This window comes from Cupressus sempervirens, chromosome 2 (genome assembly GCF_028749045.1).
Source record: "Cupressus sempervirens isolate cs-2001-9-10 chromosome 2, ASM2874904v1, whole genome shotgun sequence".
NCBI lineage: Eukaryota > Viridiplantae > Streptophyta > Pinopsida > Cupressales > Cupressaceae > Cupressus > Cupressus sempervirens.
Window position 1 is genome coordinate 734,551,435 of NC_143119.1, and position 13,353 is coordinate 734,564,787.

Below are 13,353 nucleotides of genomic sequence, written 5' to 3' on the forward strand. Positions count from 1 at the left end.
CCGTGAGAATCTTTACATGTTGCACATCCATCTAGGCACAACATTACATAATAAAATATAACAATATTATGCAATGTGTGCAACACCTATTATCTCAAAAAACTGTACCTTCCATTGTACTATCTGTATACATCTGTGCACTGACTTACATCATCATGACATTGTAATATAGCTATCCTCAATTGTGCATGAGCTAACTCAAAGGTTTTTGTTCATTTTTATTACATATGTCTTTGTACTACTAAAAATCGTCTAACACTTAGAAAATTTTCTAACTCTAAATACATAAATAAAATACTAAATGTATGTTTCCATAAATAACAATACTCTAGACATCTAACTGACCATATTGCAAATAAATATAACTTGAAACAATGCATCGCCTTACTCTTTTAAGGCATTTGCAACCTAGAATAACACATTTGAATGATTAAATATCATATTTGAACAATAAAACAATATATTTGAACAATAAAACAACATATTTGAACAATAAAACAATGCATTTGAGCATTAAAGAAGTGCATATGCATTTATAAAAATAGTTTCACATTGTAGAAGAGTGCCTAACATACCATAAAAAAATGCATATGATCAATTAAATAATGCATTTGAAGACCTCTACAATGCATTTGAGGGAATTTTTGAAATAATGGCTATTTGCGCACAAAACATCCATAAACTAAAAGAATATTTGGATACCCTTTTCTTCCTTTAATACACTAAAAATTTGAGGAACTCGAAAAGTGACCAATATCTCTAAGATCAAGAAATAGTTTTTCACCATCCTTGTCATTCAAACGACCCTATGTAGGTATCTTATCCAACCAACATTATCACCTAAGCCTCATACATCAAGTGAAATACAAAAGGACACACACACATCCTTTCATCACTTGAGCTCATGAAGCTAGATCTGACCACCATTGGTATTGCTAGAATATACTCAAAAGATATCTTGATACTTCATCATAACTTGGTCTGAACAAAAATCATCCTCATAACATGAAAGGACAAAAGGATTAAAGGGTTTTTATTAACCTCTCATGCCATTGAGTAAAACTAGTGTATGTGCTAAAAAAAGGAACCACAAAGACTACCCATACGAGTAAGTGCTAGAATAGAAAAGAAAACAAAGACACCTACACAATCCTCAAGCACTATAATCCTATATTACCATTGATTGCTTGTCAACCACCATTTTTGAAGAACCAACCCTATTTGAACACCATAATCCAAAACCCACTAACAAAATGGGTTCATCCCATATCTGGTATGGGAACAACCTTGACTTAAAGATTAAAGAATTTCAAAAAAATGTAGAACTTGTTGATATAATGGAGAAACTATCATAATGACATAAAAAATGTTACTTGTTATCATTGGCACAACAAGGTGCAAAATTGATCATAGATTTTGATATATCTAACCTTAGAAGGGATCACGAAGATTTTTCCTTAGAGGTTTGTTACTGAAAAGCTCCAAGACCTACAAATGGAAATGGAAACGATGAAACAAGGGAAAGTCCAACTAGCCAAATTCAGTCTAGAGAGGATATTTCCTCTCCCCTTTGATCGAAGTGTCATCTTGACACCTTTTCCCCAAAATATCAACTAACAAAATATGAATAATATTTTGGTACATGTGATTCCCAATATCACCTTCACCAATTTGATACTTTAAGTATGAAATTCATGCATGATATGACATTCCTTATGCATCTATTTAATAGAAGTTTGGGAGGACAAGCCATTGAGTGGTTCTCAAAGCTTCCCTCCAATATTAAGTCATTCAATCAACTAGCTTTTATCTTTATTGCACAATACTCATATAACATTGAGAGAGAGTTCACTATGATTGACTTATATAACATGAAACAAATCCCAAGGGAGTCTTTCAATGTTTTCTTACAAAGATGGAGGAATATCTTTGCCAAATATTATCAAGATATCCTAGAAAAAGAGAAAACTTATATCTTCATCAATAACCTCTTCAAACCTATGAATTATGGGCTACAACTCGAAGGTCCTAAAGATTTTAAAACCACATTGGAAAATTTAGCCAAAGTGGAAGAAACCTTACTAAGAAATGATATTATTAAACTATCAAAAGATGGCAAAGGTTTCTCCAATAACTCCCTATAACCACATAATTCATCTGATCGGTCAAATGATAAACATAAATCATGGTGGATAAATAACAATAAAAGAATGTAAATGATGGGGTAGTAGAAGAAAATATCAATAAATATCAACTTTATCCCTCCCCAAATAAAAAATATCAAAGCATCAACAACACCGACGTCCCTTCTCCCCAAGATACACAAAGGCAAGACCATACTTGACCAATATATTGTTGAAACTATCGAAAACATGAATGCTAATGATATTCATATGGGGGAGTATTGTAGAAACATGATTAGATAATTATCATGATGATATGTTACATTCATGACTCTGTTTGTCATTGATGTCAACATAGCAGTTTTCTATGGTATCTAATAGAAGAATAGTGGAAAGATCAAGTTGGTATGGATACACAGTTGAGCATTTTCACTAAGAGAGGTTAAAGGAAGATACTACTAACTATCTAGTATATATAGCTAACCTTGGAAACATAAGATATTAATTCTAGAAGAACTTATGCAAGTTTCAATGACGATTATTTTGAGATAGAGTTTACAGAGGCATGTTTTGGTAAACTTGTTATATTTCGTAGCAAATTTGTTGTTCTAAGAAGTCAAAGTTAAAGATGTGAAGAAGACATTCTGGAGATGACATAGCTAAGCTCACTCATCATAATGTTACATGTATGGAAAGTTATTCAAGTTACAAGGTGAAAGATTAATATTATCACTAAGTGTAACATGTTCTTAATGTGCCTTCTACTCACCTTCTTCACAAAGACATAGTTTTCAAGTGGGATAATCAGTATCAAACAACTTTTGAGATTATCAAGAATTATCTAATGAATCCACCTATCTTGGAGCCTCATATGCCACACAAACCTTTATTATTGTATATCTCCTTGATAGAAAAATAAATAGGACCCCTCTTGGCACAAGAAAATGACCAAGGAAAGGAATGATCCATCTACTTCATTAGTTGAATATTGGTTAAGTATGAGATCAACTACACTTTCATTAAGAAGGAATATCTAGCAGTAGTCTTTTCGTTCCAAAAATTATGCCACTACCTCCTAACAAACAAGGAAAAACTTAGCCAAAATTGATCCTCTCAAGTATCTTCTTAGAAGAGCAATGTTAATAGGAAGGATAGCTAAGTAGGTGATGATTCTAAGTGAGTTTGACATAGAGTATGTTGATAGAAAAGCCATAAAATGACAAGCCATTGTAGATCAGTTGGATGAGGCAACCGTAGAAAGCTCAAATATCATCTTAGTAGATTTTATGGATACACACATCTATTAGACAAATCTAGTTACATGGAAGTTTTATTTTGATGGATCATGTACACATCATGGTTTAGGTACAAGGACTTTATTCATCACACCTTTAGGCATGACCATACGAAAGTCATACAAAATATTGTTCCCATGCACTAATAATATGGAAGAATATAAAGCCTTAGTTCTTGGTATTAAATTAGCCTTAGAATGGTAATTGATGGAAATAGAGGTCTATGGAGATTCCATGGTAGTCATCAATCAGGTGAATGAAACATATCAAACCAAAGATGAAAAATTGCTACCTTACAAACATTTCTTTGATACTCTCAAAGCATGCTTTGTTTAGATAATATTTGAGCAAATTCCTAGAGACAAGAATAGGGTGGCCGATGCTATCACTACTTTGGCCTCCTTACTCTAGCTATCAAACCAACAAGAACGATATGAGTTCTTAGTAGAGGAGGTGGTTCAACCTATATTTTCTCAACCAGAATCCCACATTGTTTTCCTCTTAGACACTCCTAACTCCCCTTGGTATTTCTCCATTTTTGCCTACTTATGCAATAACATTATGCCTTCTAACCTATCGCAAAACCAAAAATAAAACTTTATCTGACAAACATCACATTACACATTGGTAGTTGATACATTGTATAGGAAAGGTCTAGATGGCACTTTATTTAGGTGTCTAGAAACTTACAAGTCTAGGGTTTCTCTGCAAGAGGTTCATACTGGTGTTTGTGGGTCACATTCCAATGGATTCACCCTAGCCAAAAAATATCCTTAGAATGGGCTATTTCTAGCCGACCATGGAAAAGGATTCTATCAACTATGTCAAAGCTTTTAAGAAATGTTAGGTCCATGGTAATATAGTTCATGGACTGGCTCAAGAACTCAACCACTTAGCCACACCATGGCCTTTTTATCAGTGGGGTTTTGACTTGATAGTTGTCATCAACCCACATTCCTCTAATGGACACAAGTGGATTATCACATCAACATAATATTTTACCAAATGGGTTGAAGCAATAGCACTCACAGACTCCATTGAAAAAAAATCTCTTTGTTTATCCTTAATCACGTAATATGTTGGTTCAACATACCTCATGATATTGTAACAAATAATGTCTTGTATTTCAAAAACCAAATAGTTGACGACCTGTGTGAAAAGGTCCACATCATTCACCGTTCCTCATAAATCTATTATCTCCAAAGCAATGGCCAAGAAGAGACCACCAACAAAAAATCATCACCATCATCAAAAGAACTATTAATGACACTGGTTAGGACTAGCATCTACAACTGAATCCTTCACTTTGGGCCTATAGAACATGTGTTTGAATGCCTTTGGGCGCAACCCGTTTCTCTTTGGTCTACGAAAGTGAAGCAATTATTCCCATAGAGGTTGAAATCCCATCTTTGAGAGTCACCTTATGTGATGTTATGAAAGATGAGGAATATAGAGTGGTCCATTTAGAACAATTGGAATTCCTAGAGGAACATCATTGCACAACCCATGAACAACTCAAAGTGTATCAGAATAGGCTATCCAGACAGTATAACAAGAAGGTGGAGCCTCATGTTTTCCAAATAGGAGACTTAGTCCTTCATGAAAACCCTAAAAACTAGGCAAATCGAGAAAAAAAAGGAAAATGGGAAGCCAATTAGATTGGCCCTTATATCATCATAGAATCTTTTAGGATAGGTATATACAAACTTTTTGATTGTGATGGAGAAGAACTAGTAGAACCCATTAGCATCACCCATCTTAAAAGGTTCTACATCTAAAGCCACAAGGAACCACCTCATATCTGAAAATATAAAAAAAAACCATAAAACATTAACCAAAAAAACAAACAAACAAAGGAATTTGGTGTAAAAGGAGCGAGAGATACCACCTTTAGGATTCCCTAACAACACAAGTCCTTCAATGTGAAAATACATTAGGACATGGATACAACAAAACTATCCACGCCAATTTTCCTTATTTGTAGCCTTTCCATTGCATATCTTAGCATTACCTAAAATAATTAATAGGACACCAAACAAGAGGGATAGCTGATGCCACATTTGAATCAATTTTACACATACCCAATTGAGAAACACTTGTGGGTTATAGTTCAGTGGTTTCTCATCAGTAGAAATAATTCATTGTAGAGACAACCAACAAACATAAATAAAGGGAAGGTGAACAAGTTAGAGGAAACATGGAGTTTGATTATGTTTTATGATATCACAGGCATGAATTATAGGAACAATAATACACATCTCAAATATCTATCACTACCAAAAATCCAAATATCCATTTTAGCCTCCATAAACTCCATTTGTATCTATCACTACCAAAAATCCAAAAATCTAGCTAGCCTCCATAATTCCAACTATATCCCTAAGAGCCCCCTTTTAGTCTTCATTAATGCAAACATGTTCCCCAAAGCCCACTTTTGGTCCCCTTAACTCTTTATGTGCTCTAAAACATCCCTTTTAGCCTTCTTGCCTACCTCGATGATCTCCATGTTCTAACAAATCTCACTTCCTTCCTCCTTTTACTACTACTAGATCAAAAATCATCAAAAATAGTCTAAAAATGTAAAAAAAATCAAAGAAAACCAATACATATAAAAAAGTATAAAAAACAATAAATTTTTTTTTAAAATAGTCAAAAAATAGTAAAAAAATAATAAAAAATAATAAAAAACAACCAAAAAAACCATAAAAATCATTAAAAATGATCACAAATGCATCAAAACTATCACAAAAAAATCAAACAAATCAAATAAGAGATATAAAACATGACACAAATATTATCTTTAATTTGACATGAATTATTTTTATATTTTTTCAATCCAATGATCCATTGATTTCATGTCGAGCTGGTGTATGTCTATAATTTTGCTCCTTCGAGATAAGTTTATATACCTCAACTGATTTTATTTGAAATCAATGGTGAGCCCCCCTACATTGAAAAATATTTAAATATTTTATGACATTATCCTTGCCCTATTACTTCCAACAAAGACAACAAACAAGTGCATAAATTAATTAAGAAGTAGTGTTGTTATGTCTTGACACATATATGGGGGGTTGGAAAAATTTGGCACAACATGGATAGCTAAAGAAATTTTCCTTGGTTCCTCTCATAATAATATCAAAAGAAGTTTTTCAAACTTATTTATGTTACAAAGACCACAATTGATCTAGCACCATTCAACAAATATATCAATGCTATCTTGAAACATCCTTGTGATCTCATTTCTCATCTCTATGATTTAGGGACATGTTGGTAATCATGGCATCACTTAGATTGCCATAGATATCTATTGCACTCTTTCATCACCATCTAGTTAAGCCACCATTCTGATCTTCACTAGCAATATTGCTAGCACTCTATCAGTCTGGCCTACTTCACAATCATAAGAAATAATCCATGAGATGGAATGCCACACCACTTGAACCCTTAATCATTGGAACAAAAGGTGGCACAAAATAAGTAAGCATTTGCAAGACCACAACAACCTCCCCCACCTTATAGAGGCCGAAACGTCCATTTCAACTCCCCTTTCACCTTTTTCAAGCCTCAAATGCCTTTTTCTAGGCCTGCTTAGTGAAACATTTTTGAAGGCCTCATAGTGCCTTTTCAGGCCTTCTGACACCTTTTTTGGGCCCTAAAGTACCTCTTTAGGCCCACACACCTTTTTAATGGCCCCATAAATATCTATCTCGATGCACATCTAGAGAAAATCCTAACTTTGGCCCTAACTTTTCTATAAAGGCTATCAATATACATAGAATTTTACACTCCAAGTTCTGACTACAATTCGTGGTTTAGCACTTCCTGGTTTTTCCACCTTGTACACTTTAGTTAAATTTTTACACAATTCTATGTTCATCTTTCATTGAGAGCTCACCTTAGCATTTGGTTATCACACATAAGTGAAGGTTAATCCTCCTCTAAATATCTCATTGCTCACTCTTTTTGTGGAGTTCAATAACCTTCCACAATTTCAAAAATACCAAAAAATCCATAATAGTTTCAAAAATACCAAAAACATCCAAAAAGACTAAAAAATACTAAAAACATCCAATCCATTTAAATGCAAAAATATCAAACATAAATGACAATAATAATCAGAAACTTTCAATTAATAAGACTTAGCATGAGTGCTAGTCACCCTTTTTTGTCATAAACAACACACTTTTTATTCTATTATGACAACAAAGGCACAATTACATCTAAAGCAACATCTAGTAGATTACTTATTCTGGGCTCCCTTAAGGAGGTGACATGTTAGGATTTCCTATTGGGGGCATTTCCCTTAGTATAGTCCTAAAAGATAAAGCTCCTACCGTGGATCCCCCTTGCACCCAAAAAACATCCATTGGTATTAGGAACCTCCCACTGCATAGTTGAGCACTGAACAATTGTATAAATTGTATATCCATGAACTGGGTCTCCCATCAATGCTCCAATGGGATTGACTGATAATATAGCCCCATATAATAGGTGGCTTCCTACTATAATTTTGTAGTCCTTTGCATATCCATGAACACATTGTCTACCAACTTGTTAATACCCAATATAGTGATCGCTCATTGAGCCACACCCTACTCCTATTACATCTAATCAATCTCCATTCTCTAGCGCTCCACATCTATTTTGTCTCACTCAACCACTACTACAACTACCTCACCTTTACCTCACTAGCCACCAAGCACTCTTGTAGCTGCAATGACATGTTGTTTATTTTTGACACTACATCCTTAAAAGATTTTGATTGCGCCTACAATAACACCAGTTCATTCTACACACTTTCCAAACCCACTTGTGCCATCCTCAGCGAATCCTATAACCTTTGTGTCCATGCTCACTCAGCTTAGATACCCACATCATTTCCCTTTGCCTGTGATTGTTCCAACTATAGCTTAGCTTCCAACAATCACACTTGTGCCCATTCAGTATTCACCACCACTTGGAGCCATCTGGCTTTTGATTATGCTCCATCCTCACGAGCTTTATTCATCAAACCCAAAAAATATAACTTCTTTTTCTATATTGTCTACTTGAACTCTCTCTATGACCAAAATTTTTTGCAATTCATCCACTTCACTTGTTGCTTGTGCCCCACCCTCTACCTCTAGTTGTGGCTCCACCACACCCAATACGCCCATCTCTCTCACTTGATTAATTTTGTATCAAGATTCTAAATCTAATCAATTGACTCATTGCACTTTTCACATTACCCAAAATGACATCCTTCATTTCTCTCTACACTTTTCCTATAGTCTTCTCAGGAGAGTCCATCTCTTGCACATTTGTTGATGCTTTTGGCATGCTTTTTGTCACCCTATGAGGACTACTTTTCACTCGCATCATAGCATTGCCACCGAATTCCTCCTACAACACCTATTGTACTACATGCCCTAACAACAAAAATAATGCTGACAAAGGATATTTTTCCACACTGACTCTCAAACCCCTAGGATGTGCTTGCAGTAACCCTACCTGAATTAACTCACCCTCACAAACAAACATTTGGATCTTAGGCTGATATGCTAATTCACTTGACGTACGACAAACACTCTTTGTCTTTCATCCTTGCCTCACCCAACCTCCCTGACTGAAATCCCCCATCTCCACCTCCTACTATGACTACTTTGGAGAACCCACCATGCTTTCGAACTCAAACTTCCTTGATCCCTCATTATTAACATCCATGGAGGAAGGTTATTGTTGATAAAAAAAAATAGGCCATACCAAGTAAAAAAATCTCATCTCTCCAAATGGATTAACATCATCAGTTGTTAGAGAAAGCTTGAGCTTTTGAGGTTCTTCTTTAGAGTGCGGCCACTTTTATTCTATTTCCATAAATGATGAACCATCTGTAGGCATTCAAATAATGTCATCTTGACTAATATTGTGTACATAGTAATCCATAAATTGTCTCAAGCTACTACACCTAAATAATTATTTAAGATGTGGAATAATGGGGATGTAACAAGGAACCTTGTAAGACACCTTTTCTGTCACTTGATCATCTTGATATCTACTCATATGGCATTCGGGGAATTATGTTGTATTTTTTTATTCTTTATGATAAATAACATGATCTTTAGGACAAGCATCTATTGCTTGATACTCCATTCAATTTTGTTTCATAGTGTTACATTATTCTCAGTATGAGCAAAGGAGAACATTTGATGGTGGTAACAAATAGTCACCTATCAATCTACACCAAAAAATATAAGTCATTAGTATGAATGATCTTAAGGGTAATATTTCACCTTTTAATGACAAATCTTAGCATATGTGACATTGTTATGCTAGATAAATCAATCCTAACCTTTAAATTCACTAACAACAATACAATAGAGAGAAGAGTTGATTGGGATCCTTTGAAAAGGGTCATGTTTTCCTTCTCAAGTAGAGGTATATCATGGACAACCTCAATGTCATCCTTATCATAATCATCATCATTAGCATTAGCACCAAAACTAGTACCAAATGTGTCATGGATCAATGTATTTGTACCATCATCTTCAAATGTGGTTTCTAGCACATGATCACCATCTTCCATGGGATCATGATCTTCTTCTTCAACACTCACACCTCTGTTTCCTCCATATTCACACTTCCATGTTCCTCCATATTCACACCTCCATGTTCCTCCAAGATGTGGTGGTCCATATCACATACTACCCTGGGAAGATCAACCTATGTAAAAATGATGATGATCAAACCCCCATTTCACGATTCATGTGTATATTAATTATGAAAATAATATAACAAACAACTTACCAATGGATGATAATCAAACCCCCCTTCAGTGTGACCATTCTCCCTATAATGTCTCTTACTTGTTTTGAATTTTATTCTTCTTGTCTTCAAGTTATTACAACTCTTGCAAGGACAATAACATTTTTCATCACCTTCTCTTTGAAAGTTAGACAACATTCAAGAGATTGTCTCCTTATTTTGATCAAATTCATTGTATTATCTCACACGATCCTTCTTCACATGAATACTTTATTCTTGTATCTTTATTGAGTTGGTTGTACTTAATGTTTATATCTACGCATATGGTTTAAAAGAAAATTTGGTGTAATTAATGTGTATATCTTCAAAAATATTAGACATATTGTACTTAATATTTATATTTGCACATACGGTTTTGAAAAAAAAAATTTGGTGTAATTAATGTTTATGTCTACAAAAATATTGGACATGTTGTACTTAATGTTTATGTCTACACATATGGTTTTGAAAGGAACATTTTGGTGTAATTAATGTGTATATCTACAAAAATATTGGACATGTTGTACTTAATGTTTATATCTACACATATGGTTTTGAAAGGAACACTTTGGTGTAATTAATGTGTATATCTACAAAAATATTGGACATGTTGTACTTAATGTTTATAGCTACACATATGGTTTTGAAAGAAAAAATTGGTGTAATTAATGTGTATATCTACAAAAATATTGGACATGTTGTACTTAATGTTTATATCTACACATATGGTTTTGAAGATGGTAGAATTATTTAACAAGGTATTTCTTCACTGAACTGCATTAAAATCACCATGTGTTTCTTTAGTGAACTGCATTAAAATGTGCCTATGGGCTATAGGGCACCTAACATATAAATACAATTTGACCATATGGTGTCATTTGAGTACTTTTTATTGTAACTATAAGTTATTTTTTAATTCACAATAAGTAAGTTGGAAAACTTGATATAAAGATAAAATATATTTTGTCTATTTTATCACTCTTTCTTCTTCACATTTCTCACCCAATGATCCCATCTCACCCCTATAAATATGCTCCATTTATAACTCCATCTACTGTATCAACACAACTCCCATTTCATATTGATTATTTATTTGGACTATATTTCTTCTATTCATATCCCCTTACACATTTGATCATTTGAGAAAATAAACTATTTGATTCCTTCTTGTATTCCTAAAGAAGGTCTTATTCGATTTTATTGTTGTATGAACTGTGTGTGGAGATTTTTAATGTGCAGGTCATTCATAGAATCATCATGGATTTTTGTGTTGGAAGTTCTTTGTGTGAGTGTTTTAGTGTGCTTTTGTTTCTCAATTTTAGTTTGCTAACTGTATTTATCGGCCATGATTGATGTGAGGCATAAGCTATGCAAAGCTTGAAAATTTGTCTTCCTTGATGGGACTATTTGAGTACTATTATATTCAATTCTTTTTCTCTATAATTTAATCACTAACCCCACATTAATTTCCACATTCCCTTCTCACAAAATAAAGTTATGCAAGTATGTCTACTCTTGTCTAAATTTGGATCTTTGCAAACTCCATTGAAATCTTCCAAAATAGTAGCTGGTACAAGATATTTTAGAGCTTATACTTGACTTTTAAACTCCATTTCCCCTTGAAAGAGTCTTTCATGACATTTTTAATTTTTAATTTTATTTTTTTAACCTTTCAATTAAATGATACATGCCAACTCTTAATTGAATGTGGATTATTAGACTAGTAAACTTTATGGTTGACATCTAATGAATAAGAATGATATGTAGGTTTAAATCATTTAGATGAATTTCCAAGGTTCTCAATAACATGCCTTTGTGGCTATCTTTGATTACAAATCATAGAATGATTAATAGATTGTGGGCCAATAAGTAAAAGAAGATAAGAAATGTGCATGCATAGTCATATATTGAAATGGTCCTTACTAGTAACCAACTGAAATAAACTGAACTATGAAAGTTTATTGAGTACTTGGTATGCCACTGTTAGATGGGTTTATCTTGTCTCAAACGATTTCATTACCTAAGATGGTTATACAAAAATGCAATGATAACTAAAAGATAAATAATATTAAACTTATCGTAATTTGCAATAATTATAGGCCCAGGTATCAATAAAAAGCTTACAATACTTGTAGCAATTTGGAAAGAATAGAAATGCCTGATAAAATTAATTGATTCTAATGATCTATTGAGAACCTGGATTTGTTTATGCGCTAGCCACAAATTCTGCTGTTGAAACAGATGGAACCAAATTTATTGTAACTGTCTATATTAATCTGGTTGGGCGTCTCTACCGTGCCGTCTAGAGTTATATCTTCCTGTTCGTGCCCTCCACCCGTCTGTTACCACTGCAAAAAATTGTATTTTTTGCCGTCCCTTGGATTGAGCATAACTGCACTTGCTCAACCACGATCTTGATCACCTGACCCGAACTGTATTTGTCATTTTCAGACAGTCTAATAGCTGGGGTTTAAATTGTGTGGCAATTTTATTTCGTCATCCTAGCCTGAGTCTCGCTTCCACTCCTCCACAAGACAAATTTTTGGCAACTCTTGAGCGTCCCAACCAATACTGTTACTGCTGCCGGCTATGGATGAAAATGCAGACAAAAATCATAGATTTATCAGACAAGGTTGCGAATGGAAATTCTGTCGAAGCCGTCGTTTTATCCAAATGAAGTGCTCAAATTTGTGTAGCAGTCCTTTCAAGCTCTGACCCAACTTTCACCAAATTGTTTTTTTTTTAATAATTTAGTGGACAGTTAATTAGATATTCTTGCACAATTCAAGATGTAAGGGTTTCCAAATTGGCCTTAGGCCACAGATCTCTGCTATGTTGAAGTGACTGCAATATCACCTCCTGATTGCGATAATTCGGGTGATATCTCACACCCTCAAAATCACTTATCAATGGGAGTTTTCGTTCCCAAAGATAACTTGAGAAGTTGCAGACCAAATGACTACAAACTGCTCCAACTAAAGTAGAAGTCGAACCCACAAAACTGCTTGTTCAAATGGGTGCCTCATGTCCTCTGTTTATTCACTTTTTTGAGAAGTCACTGGAAGCTTCCAAAATTTTCTTTACCAATATCTTATTATAATGCACTTTTTATTATTAATTAACTTTATAAAATTAAATAAATAACTATATAA